We start from the raw sequence: 14,710 nt of genomic DNA, 5'->3' as shown, positions 1-14,710 counted from the left end.
TTGGGCCCTCCTCTGACACCGCCTAGTGTATAGGTCCTGGATAGTAGGAAGCCCCAGTGATGTACTGGGCCGTACGCATTACCCTCTGTAGCGCCTTACGGTCAGATGCCGAGCAGTTGCCACACCAGGTGGTGATGCAACCGGTCAGGATGCTCTTGATGGTGCAGCTGTAGAACTTTGAGGATCTGGGGACCCATGACAAATCTTTTCAGTCTCCTGAGGGGGAAAAAGTGTTGTCGTGCCCTCTTCATGACTGTCTTAGTGTGTTTGGACCATGATAGTTCATTGGTGATGTGGACACCAAGGAACTTTTAAACTCTAGACCCGCTCCACTACAGCCCCGTCAATCTTAATTGTGGCCTGCTCAGCCCGCCCTTTCCTGTAGTCCACAATCAGCTCCTTTGTCTTGCTCACATTGAGGGAGAGGTTGTTGTCCAAGCACCACACTGCCAGGTCTCTGACCTCCTCCCTACAGGCTGTCTCATCATTGTCGGTGACCAGGCCTACCACTGGAGTATCGTCAGCAAACTTAATGATGGTGTTGGAGTCATGTTTGGCCACACAGTCGTGGGTGAACAGGGAGTACAGGAGGGAACTAAGCACGCACATCTGAGGGGGCCCCGTGTTGAGGATCAGCATGGCAGATGTGTTGCTGCCTACCCTTATCACCTGGGGGCGACCCTCAACGCCTTGATGATAGTGTTGGAGTCGTGTGTGGCCACGCAGTTGTGGGTTAACAGAGAATACAGGAGGGGACTAAGCACACACCCCAGAGGGGCCCCCATGTTCAGTGTCAGCGAGGCGGATATGTTGTTGCCCACCCTCAACACCTGGTGGCAGCCCATCGGGAAGTCTAGGATCCAGTTGCAGAGTGAGGTGTTCAGTCCCAGGGTCCTGAGATTAGTGATGAGCTTGGAGGGGATTATGGTGTTGAACGTTGAGCTGTAGTCAATGAACAACACTCCTCTTATCCAGGTGGGAGAGGGCAGTCTGGAGTGTAATAGAGATTGCATCATCTGTGGATCTGTTGGGGCGTAATGCGAATTGGAGTGGGTCCAGGGTATCTGGGATGGTGGTGTTGATGTGAGCCATGACCAGCCTTTCAAAGCCTTTCATGGCTACAGATGTGAGTGCTGATGGATTCTGGGTTCTGACTCCTAAACTTGTAATAGTGTTAATTTATCAGGTATCCTATTGAAATATTGAGTGCTATAGTCTAGCGTCAACACCAGAAGATAATGGTTATCTGTAGGAGGAATGTATATGGTGGAGGGCAATCACATGTGGCAGGGACTAATAAGAGTGGAGAGATGTGGTTTAGTGAGGAAGGGGGCCGAGGTCAAGGCACGTTAAGGGAGAAGGAACAGTTTATGGCCCGCATCACTTAATTTCCTGCCTAGCAATAAAGATGTAATGCTTAGAGAGAAGTAGGACGTCACCCAAATTAGGAAAGAGATATATATACAGTGGGGCAAAAAAGTATTTAGTCAGCCACCAATTGTGCAAGTTCTCTCACTTAAAAAGATGAGAGGCCTGTAATTTTCATCATAGGTACACTTCAACTATGACAGACAAAATTAGGGAAAAAAATCCAGAAAATCACATTGTAGGATATTTAATGAATTTATTTGCAAATTATGGTGGAAAATAAGTATTTGGTCACCTACAAACAAGCAAGATTTCTGGCTCTCACAGACCTGTAACTTCTTTAAGAGGCTCCTCTGTCCTCCACTCGTTACCTGTATTAATGGCACCTGTTTGAACTTGTTATCAGTATAAAAGACACCTGTCGGAAGCTGGAGAAAGGACAGGAAGGACAGCGAGCATAGATTAGTACATTATTTCTTACTTCTATTACTACACCGGTTCAAGTGAAAAAATAACTTGTGACGCCAAATGAACAACAAAACATAAAATCAATTGATTGACCGATTGATTAATGATGCCAACTGGTACCTTTTCATGTGTGGAGGAGTCAGAGGGACCAGCCGCAACCTCCACCATTATACTCTCACCACTCTGAAGACAGAAACACAGGAAACATGGTAGTGGCTTAATGTATGGTTGATCTAGCAAGTTATAGTTCTTTAAGTTCGTCCTGTAACAAAAAGCGTTTTAGAATGAAAATGTATCATTATTTCTTATTGAAAAGTTGGGCTCAACCATGAATGACTGACATACCTTGGTAAAGAGAGGTGTAATAAATACAAAGAAAATATCGTAGACAAACAGGGTCACCAACAGCATGGTGCAGGCCTGGAAGAAAGAACATGGAAGAAGACATTAATATGTATTTTCATGCCCATGGTTAGATACACAGGCCATTGAGTGTCATAGAGCCCCGAGTTGTGGTTAGGAAAGTCATGGTCATTAACACACATGCATGATCATCAGTACAACTCGTGACCCTAGTTAGTTATTAAATGTGGTCAGTCCCATAGACATAAAATCCATTTAAAAATAGTCCCAATTACAATCCACGACAGACCGATCGACTTAGTTGGATACGGACTTAAGCCTATTTTAACACAATTGTATAATTAGCCTAGCAGTAGTAATTGTGTTATGGGTTAGATGGAATGATCTGTGGGCATTGTATTTGGGCAGAGAAAAAGTACAAAAGCCTGTCTCTGAGGGCCTCATTCCATAAGGTTTGAATAAGAGCCAAGTGTCTGGCGATAGAGCTGATAGAACAGTAATTACAATCTATAACCGTGTCTTATATCTTTACTGTTTTATACCATTATATACTCTTAAGATAAATATATAGCACATTACATACACATACAGTACCAGTCCAAGGTTTGGACACACCTACTTATTCAAGTTTTTTTTCTCTTTTTTTCTTCTACATTGTAACATAATAGTGAAGACATCAAAACTATGAAATAACACATATGGAATCATCTATTAACCAGAAAAGTGTTAAACCAATCAAAAAATATATTATATTTGAGATTCTTCAAAGTAGGCACCCTTTGCCTTGACAGCTTTGCACACTTTTGGCATTCTCTCAACCAGCTTCATGAGTTAGACACCTGGAATGCATTTCAATTAAAAAGGTGTGCCTTGTTAAAAGTTAATCTGTGAAATTTCTTTCCTTCTTATTGCGTTTGAGCCAGTCAGTTGTGTTGTGACAAGGTAGGGGGGGTATAGAGAAGATAGCCCTATTTGGGGAAAGATCAAGTCCATATTATGGCAAGAACAGCTTAAATAAGCAAAGAGAAATGAGAAATAAGTCCATCATTACTTAAAGACATGAAGGTCAGTCAATCCGGAAAATATCAAGAATTTTGAAAGTTTCTTCAAGTGCAGTCGCAAAAACCATCAAGCGCTATGATGAAACTGGCTCTCATGAGGACCGCCACATAAAAGGAAGACCCAGATACCTCAGCCTCAGAAATTGCAGCCCAAATAAATGATTTAGAGTTTAAGTAACAGACATCTCAAAATCAACTGTTCAGAGGAGATTGCGTGAATCAGGTCTTCATGGTCGAATTGCTGCAAAGAAACCACTACTAAAAGGTCACCAACAAGAAGAAGAGACTTGATTGGGCCAAGCAAAATTAGCAATGGACATGAGACCGGTGGAAATCTGTCCTTTGGTCTGATGAGTCCAAATTTGAGATTTTAGGTTCCAACCACCATGTCTTTGTGAGACGCAGAGTAGGTGAACGGATGATCTCCGCATGTGTGGTTCCCACCGTGAAGCATGGAGGAGGACATGTGATGGTGTGGGGGTGCTTTACTGGTGACACTGTTGGGGATGTATTTAGAATTCAAGATACACTTAACCAGCATGGCTACCACAGCATTCTGCAGCGATAAGCCATCCCACCTGGTTTGCGCTTAGTGGACGATAATTTGTTTTTCAAAAGGACAATGACCCAACACACCTCCAGGCTGTGTAAGGCCTATTTGACCAAGAAGGAGAGTGCTGCATCAGATGTGCTGCATCAGTGCTGAATCAGATGACCTGGCCTCCACAATCATCGGACCTCAACCTAATTGAGATGGTTTGGGATGAGTTGGACCGCAGAGTGAAGGAAAAGCAGCCAACAAGTGCTCAGCATATGTGGGAAGTTCTTCAAGACTGTTGGAAAAGCATTCCGGGTGAAGCTGGTTGAGAGAAAGCCAAGCGTGTGCAAAGCTGTCATCAAGGCAAAGGGTGGCTACATTGAAGAATCTAAAATCATTTTTGGGGGTTACTACATGATTCCATATGTTTTATTTCATAGTTTTGATGTCTTCACAATTATTCTACAATGTAGAAAATAGTAAAAATAAAGATAACCCCTTGAATGAGTAAGTGTGTCCAAACTTTTGACTGGTACTGTTTGGGATGGGCGGCCTAGTCGGAGGTTATAAATATGTGCTTGTAACGTTGTATCTGGTCTTGGAAGCTACAACACCCAGTGCGGTGAATGAATCTAGCTTGAGCTTTCTTTGATATCTGTCTGGGTTATTGAACCATAATGTAGAAACTAACAACTTGAATGGGGATATCCATACTAATGATTCTACTTCTATGGTCAGTACATTATAGAGCTCCATCTATGCTGGTTTACCCATAGAAAAACATAGAAAGTAATCTTATTATAGGATCTCTATACAGGTGTACCCACCTTAAATGTGGGCAGTCTGATAGTCTTGAGCATGTAGAGACAAAAGGCTATGCCCAGGACATCCTGTAACACCCACGCCCACCTAGGTGAGGGGACATACACACACACATATAAAAATAATCATTTTGGGGGTGCAGGTACCCTGGTGGTTAGAGCATTGGGCCAGTAACCGAAAGGTTGCTTGATTGAATCCCCGAGCTGACAAGGTAAAAATCTGTTGTTCTGCCCCTGAACAAGGCAGTTAACCCACTGTTCCCCGGTAGGCCATCATTGTAAGCAAGAATGTCTTCTTAACTGACTTGCCTAGTTAAAAAAAAAAAAAATGCTGGCTTTTGGCCGATAAAATACATAAAAAACGACAAATAAAATTGCCGCCAGCCAATTGTCCATAAGAATAAAAAAATCCCATAGCAAAATACAGCTTTTTCAACTATTCGGTTCATGAAAATACCAGTTGATGACAAGTATATTTGACCGTACTGCTATGGGATCCCCCATGGCTCCTCACTATGCTAATTTGTATGTGGGTTACATGGAGAAACAGTCTATTTTCAATCTTCTCAAAAATGTTTTCTTGCCTAACCTCATTATTTGGAAATGGTATATTGATATTATTTTTGTTCTATGGACGTGTGATGCAAAACAGCTCCAGGCGTTCCATGCTTTTCTGAACATTTGAGATTTACTATTTAATTTGATACACGTCAAATCAGTTTTCTTGATCTTCTGATCTTTTCTGAAGTGAAGTGTTCTATATCTTTTGTGAAGTGTTCTATACACTGATCTTTACAGGAAACCTACTGATCGTAACAGTTTGTTGTGGGCTGATAGTCACCTACTTCCCTTGAAAAACAGTCTGCACTACAGCCAATTCTGTAAAATCAAAAGAATTTGTAAAAAACAAATCAGATTGACAGAAATATGGTTGAGACACAAAGAAAATTCAAGGAGAGGGGGTACAAAAGTGGTCAGATTAATACTGCCATTGAGAAAATTCTAAACAAAACGAGCCATGGGTCAGTCTCGCAAAAAGAAGCATTCTTGCATTTTAACTACCCGCTATCGGTAATGTGTTTTCGGACATCGGTCGTATTATCGCGGGGCAGAAACCTCAGAGATCAATTGGTAAACTCTGATTTACCACCCCAAGATATCCCTGCACAACGTGTATTGCGCCCCTACTGGATGGAAACTACAACTGTAATGGCTGTGCTCAATGCAATGGTCCTTATAGATGTAGATCCTTCAAACACCCCCAAACAGGGAAACAGATCCCAATCTAAAGGTGTTATTACGTGCTCCACTAAGGCAGTTATTTATCTTATAACTTGTCCTTGTGATAAAAATGATGTGGGTAAAACAAAGCGCGAATTAAAAGTACGTATCTCGGAGCATCGTAGCACCATAAGGTGCAAATACTCGACTTACCCAGTTGCGGCCCACTTTTTGGAAGCAAACCACTCGATTTCGTCTCTATGTTATATTGGCATTGAACATGTCATCCTCGCTAGGAGGGAGTGACCTCGCCATTTTATTATTAAAATGAGAGGCTACCTGGATCTTTAATTTAAAGGCCCTTGCTCCCTTCGGTCTCAACGTAGACTTTGATCTGAAGCCATTCTTGTGATTTTGCTATTGTAAATGTTTGTAGGCTTATGTAGCCAAATTGTATCTATGATCGTATGCTATCCATTTATATTTTTGTATGCTATTTTAATATATGAGAATGAATCAATGATATCAGGCCACACCCGGCCATGATTACAGACACCTGTGTGTGTCTTTTGACACTATATAAAATGAGTCACCCCGCAGTGTTCGTCATTATACCCTGATGAGGACAGCTTGTCTGTTGAAACGTTGGACACAACATTTTTGCATATGAGCTCCTAGAATGTGCGGCTCTCCTTTATTTATTTGTTAAGCGTTCCACTCAGCTAGCCAGCAAATCGCCTAAATAGGTGTGCGTTTCTTTCGCATCTAAAGTATATTTGACCGGTCATGCTTATCAGTCTATGGGTTTATTTGCATAACTTAGTTGAATTAAATTGGCGCGCGTGTATTTTCATTAGTCGTTATGATTCTTAATCATCACACGCACATAGCATACAGATACAGAGCCTATTTTAAACAGAAAATCAGAGAGTGCGAGAGCTGCAGCTACATCTCCTGTTGCTGCTGGAGAGAAACGTGCTTTTATAAGCCCAATCATTGCGCAACAATTCTAAATGAAATCTCATGTTAAAAACAGATCCGATGTTTACGATTAAAAGAGCTGCTCTTCTTATTACTCAACTGGTAATTGAAGCACATAGGCAACAGTAGGAAGGCTTCAGCGAGTCACACTTTACAACGTGAGCTGGAGAAAGTAAGCATTTTGAAAACATTTACCAAATTGTGTGAAACCTGAATGTTTTACTTCATATTACAGGAAAATAAAAATAAATAAAAAATATGACTGAAATTTAAGTCAATCTCAGATTGATTGTCTTGGGCCAAGTTAACCTCCCCTTTCATGTATGTACAGTGGGGCAAAAAAGTATTTAGTCAGCCACCAATTTTGCAAGTTCTCCCACTTAAAAAGATGAGAGAGGCCTGTAATTTTCATCATAGGTACACTTCAACTATGACAGATAAAATTAGAAAAAAAGCCAGAAAATCACATAGTAGGATTTTTAATGAATTTATTTGCAAATTATGGTGGAAAATAAGTATTATAATAATAATAATATATAATAAGTATTATAATAATTATAATAAGTATACAAAAAAATATATTGTACGTTTTGCTACTTGCCTCATGACTCCTGCATACCTTGTTGACTACAAACTTTCTTTACCCAACCGTGGGACCGAGTATGTTTTTTCCCCACACTTGGGACTCTGCCTCTCTATTGGTTACACATACTTTTGGCCTCCCATCCTATGCTAACCACCTCTCACCAGCTTTGTATTCATGTTACCTGATGAAATTGCTGTACAATATGATCTTGTTGCCATCTGATGCACATTGATGTCATAAATCAGCACTGCTGAGCTCTCCCTGTCCTATGCCGTGCCTTGATTGTATTACTGTTGATGATATCTGGAAATGTGCATGAACACCCTGGCCCATCTGTTGCTAGCCCCCATTCTGATTTGTGCTCTGCTTCACTGATCTCTGCTCTCGTAAAAGCCTAGGTTTTCTGCACGTTAACACTAGAAGCTTATTACCTAAAATGGATCATTTGAAAGTGTGGGTTCACAGCAACAATCCAGATGTGTTGGTCATTACTGAGACGTGGTGAAGGAAGAGTTTTGAATACCGATATTAACCTTTCTGGTTATAACCTTTTCGGCAAGGCAGATCTTCCAAAGGTGGGGGAATGGCAATCTTTACCAATGATCACCTTCAGTGCTTGGTCTTTCCCCAAACAATTTGATTTGCTGGTTTTAAGCATTAAACTGTTTTTATTTTGCCCTGTTTATCAAAAGTGTTGGAAAAACTTGTCAATAATCAACTGACTGGCTTTCTTGATGTCTACAGTATTCTCTCGGGTATGCAATCTGGCCTCCGCTCAGGTTATAGATGTGTCACTGCAACCTTATAGGTCCTCAATGATGTCACAATTGCCCTTGATTCTAAGCAATGTTGTGCTGCTATTTTTATTGTCTTGGCCAAAGCTTTAGACCATTCAATTTTTGTGGGCCGGCTAAGGAGTATTGGTGTCTTTGAGGGGTCTTTGGCCTGGATGGCTAACTAAGTCAAAGAGTGCAGTGTATAAAGTCACAAAATTTGCTGTCTCAGCCACTGCCTGTCACTAAGGGGGTACCACAAGGCTCGATCCTAGGCCCCACGGTCTTCTCAATTTACATCAACAACATAGCTCAGGCAGTAGGAAGCTCTCTTTTCCATTTATATGCTGATGGTACAGCCTTATACTCAGCTGGCCCCTCTCCGGGGTTTGGGTTAAATGCTGGACAACAAAGCTTTCTTAGTGTCCAACAAACTTTCTCTACCCTAAACCTTGTTCTGAACGCCTCCAAAACAAAGGTCATGTGGTTTGGTAAGAAGAATGCCCCCCTCCCACAGGTGTTATTACTACCTCTGAGGGTTTAGAGCTTGAAGTAGTCACCTCATACAAGTACTTGGGTGTATGGCTAGACGGTGCTAAAGTTCAATCTAGACTTGGTTTCCTCTATTGTAATCACTCCTCTTTCACCCCAGCTGCCAAACTAACCCTGATTCAGATTACCATCCTACCCATGCTAGATTATGGTAACATCATTTATAGATTGGCAGGTAAGAGTGCTCTCGAGCGGCTAGATGTTCTTTACCATTCAGCCATCAGATTTGCCACCAATGCTCCTTATAGGACACATCACTGCACTCTATACTCCTTTGTAAACTGGTCATCTCTGTATACAGACCCACTGGTTGATGCTTATTTATAAAACCCTCTTAGGCCTCACTCCCCCCTATCTGAGATATCTACTGCAGCCCTCATCCTCCACATACAACTGTTCTGCCAGTCACATTCTGCTAAAGGTCCCCAAAGCACACACATCACTGGGTCGCTCTTCTTTTCAGTTCGCTGCAGCTAGCGACTGGAATGAGCTGCAACAAACACTCAAACTGGACAGTTATCTCAATCTCTTCATTCAAAGACTCAATCATGGACACTCTTACTGACAGTTGTGGCTGTTTTGTGTGAAGTTTTGTTGTCTCTACCTTCTTTCCCTTTGTGCTGTTGTCTGTGCCCAATAATGTTTGTACCATGTTTTGTGCTGCTACCATGTTGTTATGTTGCTACCATGCTGTGTTGTCGTCTTAAGTCTCTCTTTATGTAGTGTTATCTCTCTTGTTGTGATGTGTTTTGTCATATCTATATTGTATGTATATTGTATGTATTTTAAATGTTTAATCCCAGGCCCCCGTCCCCGCATGAGGCCATTTGCGGTAGACCGTCATTGTAAATAAGAATGTGTTCTTAACTGACTTGCTTAGTTAAATAAAGGTTCAATTATTATTATTTTTTTTTTTTTTAAACAGAAACCCTGACACAAACACCTCAAGAAGACTATATTAGCCTACTGAGCTGCATTCATTATATCTGGGAGCAAAAGGCTGAAGCCACTCTTCAGGTCTCAGGCAATGTTACTCATCCCTCTAGCATAGTTAACCAGTGAGACGGCTGGAAGATTCCCAGAATAAGGAGAGAATAAGCAGGAAATCCGGGAATCCTCTAACCAGGATTTCTGAAACTCTGTAGACGATGGATGTGAGAAAGACCCTTTAAACAGGTCCACATTCAAAGCCACGGGTCCAAACGGATTACCAGGACGTGTACTCAAAGCATACGTGGACCAACTGGCAAGTGTCTTCACTGACATTTTCAAACTCTCCCTGACCGAGTCTGTAAAACCTACATGTTTCTAACAGACCAGCATAGTCTCTGTGCCCAAAGAAGTGAAGGTAACCTGCCTAAATGATTACCTCCCCGTGGCACTCATGGCGGTAGCATGAAGTGCTTTGAAAGGCTGGTCATGGCTCACATCAACAGCATCCTCCCGGAAACCCTAGACCCACTCCAATTCTCAACAGATACACAGATGACGCAATCTCAATCGCACTCCACACTGCCCTTTCCCACCTGTACAAAAGGAACACCTATGTGAGAATGCTTTTCAATGACTACAGCTCAGCGTTCAACACCATAGTGCCCTCAAATCTTATCACTAAGCTAAGGACCCTGGGACTAAACCCCTCCCTCTAACTGGATCCTAGACTTCCGCCCCCAGGTGGTAAGGGTAGGTAACAACATGTCTGCCACACTGATCCTCAACACTGGGGCCCCCCCGGGGTGTGTACTTAGTCCCGTCCTGTACTCCCTGTTCTCCGACGACTGCGTGACCAAGCACGACTCCATCACCATCATTGAGTTTGCTAACTACACAACAGTGGTAGGCCTGACCACTGACAACGATGAGAGCCTATATGGAGGTCAGCGAACTGGCAGTGTGGCGCCAGGACGACAACCTCTTCCTCAATGTGAGCAAGACAAAGGAGCTGATCGTGGACTACAGGAAAAGAAGGGCCGAACAGGCCCTCATTAACATCAACAGGGCTGTAGTGGTGCGGGTAGAGAGTTTAAAAGTTCCTTGGTGTCCACATCACCAACAAACTAGCATGGTCCAAACACATCAAGACAGCCGTGAAGAGGGCACGACAACACCTTTTCCCCCTCAGGATGCTGAAAAGATTTGGCATGGGTCCCCAGATACTCAAAAAGTTATACAGCTGCACTATCAAGAGCATCCTGACCGGTTGCATCACTGCCTGGTATGGCAACTGCTCGCCATCTGACTGTAAGGCGCTACAGAGGGTAGTGCGTATTGCCCAGTACATCACTGGGGCCAAGCTTCCTGCCATCCAGGACCTATATAATATGTCAAAGGAAAGCCCATAAAATTGTCATGGACTCCAGGCAAGCACAAAGTCTAGGACCAAAAGGCTCCTTAACAGCTTCTACCCCTAAGCCATAAGACTGACAAACAATTAATCAAATAGCCACTGGACTATTTACATTGACGCCCCTTCATTTGTTTTGTACACTGCTGCTACTCGCTGTTTATTATCTATGCATAGCCACTTCACAGCTACTGTTACGGTGCGTGAATGAGGACCCAAAAGCGAATTAACGTAAACAGAGCTTCTTTAATAACAAAACAAAACGTAGGCTCAGATGGACCGGCAGGTTCCGACAGGACAGGACAAGGTTGCAGCAAACATGACGATAGTCTGGTTCAGGCATGAACAACACAAACAAGAATCCGACAAAGACAGGAGCAGAAACAGAGAGAGATATAGAGGACTAATCAGAGGGAAAAAGGGAACAGGTGGGAAAAGGGGTGACGAGGTAGTTAGGAGGAGACAAGGCACAGCTGGGGGAAAGAGGGGGAGAAAAGGTAACCTAACAACGACCAGCAGAGGGAGACAGGGTGAAGGGAAAAGACAGAAACAAGACACAACATGACAGTACATGACAGTACCCCCCCACTCACCGAGCGCCTCCTGGCGCACTCGAGGAGGAAACCTGGCGGCAACGGAGGAAATCATCGATCAGCGCACGGTCCAGCACGTCCCGAGAGGGAACCCAACTCCTCTCCTCAGGACCGTACCCCTCCCAATCTACTAGGTACTGATGACCACGGCCCCGAGGACGCATGTCCAAAATCCTACGGACCCTGTAGATGGGTGCGCCCTCGACAAGGATGGGGGGGGGGGAAGACGAGCGGGGGCGCGAAGAACGGGCTTGACACAGGAGACATGGAAGACCGGGTGGACGCGACGAAGATATCGCGGAAGAAGAAGTCGAACTGCGACAGGATTAATGATCCGAGAAATACGGAACGGACCAATGAATCGCGGGGTCAACTTGCGAGAAGTGGTCTTAAGGGGAAGGTTCTGAGTGGAGAGCCAAACTCTCTGACCGCGACAATATCTAGGACTCTTAGTTCTACGCTTATTAGCAGCCCTCACAGTCTGCGCCCTATAACGGCAAAGTGCAGACCTGACCCTCTTCCAGGTGCGCTCGCAACGTTGGACAAAAGCCTGAGCGGAGGGGACGCTGGACTCGGCGAACTGAGATGAGAACAGCGGAGGCTGGTACCCGAGGCTACTCTGAAAAGGAGATAGCCCGGTCGCAGACGAAGGAAGCGAGTTGTGGGCGTATTCTGCCCAGGGGAGCTGTTCTGACCAAGACGCAGGGTTGCGAAAAGAAAGACTGCGTAAGATGCGACCAATAGTCTGATTGGCCCGTTCTGCTTGACCGTTAGACTGGGGGTGAAAGCCGGAAGAGAGACTGACGGAAGCCCCAATCAAACGGCAAAACTCCCTCCAAAATTGAGACGTGAATTGCGGACCTCTGTCCGAAACGACGTCTGACGGAAGGCCATGAATTCTGAAAACATTCTCGATGATGATTTGTGCCGTCTCTTTAGCAGAAGGAAGCTTAGCAAGGGGAATAAAATGAGCCGCCTTAGAGAACCTGTCGACAACCGTAAGAATAACAGTCTTCCCCGCTGACGAAGGCAGTCCGGTGACAAAATCTAAGGCGATGTGAGACCACGGTCGAGAGGGAATGGGAAGCGGCCTGAGACGGCCGGCAGGAGGAGAGTTACCGGACTTAGTCTGCGCGCAGACCGAACAAGCAGCCACGAAGCGACGCGTGTCATGCTCCCGGGTGGGCCACCAAAAGCGCTGGCGAATGGAAGCAAGCGTACCCCGAACGCCAGGGTGGCCGGCTAACTTGGCAGAGTGAGCCCACTGAAGAACGGCCAGACGAGTAGGAACGGGAACGAAAAGAAGGTTCCTGGGACAAGCGCGCGGCGACGGAGTTTGAGTGAGTGCTTGCTTTACCTGCCTCTCAATTCCCCAGACAGTCACCCCGACAACACGCCCCTCAGGGAGAATCCCCTCGGGGTCAGTGGAGGCTACTGAAGAACTGAAGAGACGAGATAAAGCATCAGGCTTGGTGTTCTTAGAGCCCGGACGATAGGAAATCACGAACTCGAAACGAGCGAAAAACAGCGCCCAGCGCGCCTGACGCGCATTAAGTCGTTTGGCAGAACGGATGTACTCAAGGTTCCTATGGTCAGTCCAAACGACAAAAGGAACGGTCGCCCCCTCCAACCACTGTCGCCATTCGCCTAGGGCTAAGCGGATGGCGAGCAGTTCGCGGTTTCCCACATCATAGTTACGTTCCGACGGCGACAGGCGATGAGAAAAATACGCGCAAGGGTGGACCTTGTCGTCAGAGAAGGAGCGCTGAGAAAGAATGGCTCCCACGCCCACCTCTGACGCGTCAACCTCGACAATGAACTGTCTAGAGACGTCAGGTGTAACAAGGATAGGTGCGGATGTAAAACGATTCTTGAGGAGATCAAAAGCTCCCTGGGCGGAAACGGACCACTTAAAGCACGTCTTGACAGAAGTAAGGGCTGTGAGAGGGGCTGCCACCTGACCGAAATTACGGATGAAACGACGATAGAAGTTCGCGAAGCCGAGAAAGCGCTGCAACTCGACGCGTGACTTAGGGACGGGCCAATCAATGACAGCTTGGACCTTAGCGGGATCCATCTTAATGCCTTCAGCGGAAATAACAGAACCGAGAAATGTGACGGAGGAGGCATGAAAAGAGCACTTCTCAGCCTTCACAAAAAGACAATTCTCTAAAAGGCGCTGGAGGACACGTCGAACGTGCTGAACATGAATCTGGAGTGACGGTGAAAAAATCAGGATATCGTCAAGGTAAACGAAAACAAAGATGTTCAGCATGTCTCTCAGGACATCATTGACTAATGCCTGAAAGACAGCTGGAGCGTTAGCGAGGCCGAAAGGAAGAACCCGGTATTCAAAGTGCCCTAACGGAGTGTTAAACGCCGTCTTCCACTCGTCCCCCTCCCTGATGCGCACGAGATGGTAAGCGTTACGAAGGTCCAACTTAGTGAAAAACCTGGCTCCCTGCAGGATCTCGAAGGCTGAAGACATAAGAGGAAGCGGATAACGATTCTTCACTGTTATGTCATTCAGCCCTCGATAATCTATGCAGGGGCGCAGGGACCCGTCCTTCTTCTTAACAAAAAAAAACCCCGCTCCGGCGGGAGAGGAGGAGGGGACTATGGTACCGGCGGCAAGAGCTACAGACAAATAATCTTCGAGAGCCTTACGTTCGGGAGCCGACAGAGAGTATAGTCTACCCCGGGGGGGAGTGGTTCCCGGAAGGAGATCAATACTACAATCATACGACCGGTGTGGAGGAAGAGAGGTGGCCCTGGACCGACTGAACACCGTGCGCAGATCGTGATATTCCTCCGGCACCCCTGTCAAATCACCAGGCTCCTCCTGTGAAGAAGAGACAGAGGAAACAGGAGGGATAGCAGACATTAAACATTTCACATGACAAGAGACGTTCCAGGAGAGGATAGAATTACTAGACCAATTAATGGAAGGATTATGACAAACTAGCCAGGGATGGCCCAAAACAACAGGTGTAAAAGGTGAACGAAAAATTAAAAAAGAAATGGTTTCGCTATGATTACCA

At 44.9% G+C, this 14,710-nt stretch overlaps 1 pseudogene; it reads right to left on the bottom strand.

Annotated features, from left to right (window-relative positions):
• Positions 1-14,710, bottom strand: part of LOC139377089 (signal peptide peptidase-like 2B) — a 52,606-nt pseudogene that overhangs the window by 8,746 nt on the left and 29,150 nt on the right.

This window comes from Oncorhynchus clarkii, chromosome 20 (genome assembly GCF_045791955.1).
Source record: "Oncorhynchus clarkii lewisi isolate Uvic-CL-2024 chromosome 20, UVic_Ocla_1.0, whole genome shotgun sequence".
Classification (NCBI taxonomy): domain Eukaryota; kingdom Metazoa; phylum Chordata; class Actinopteri; order Salmoniformes; family Salmonidae; genus Oncorhynchus; species Oncorhynchus clarkii.
The sequence above is the reverse complement of the archived record's forward strand: the minus strand, read 5'-3'. Positions and strand labels throughout refer to the sequence as shown.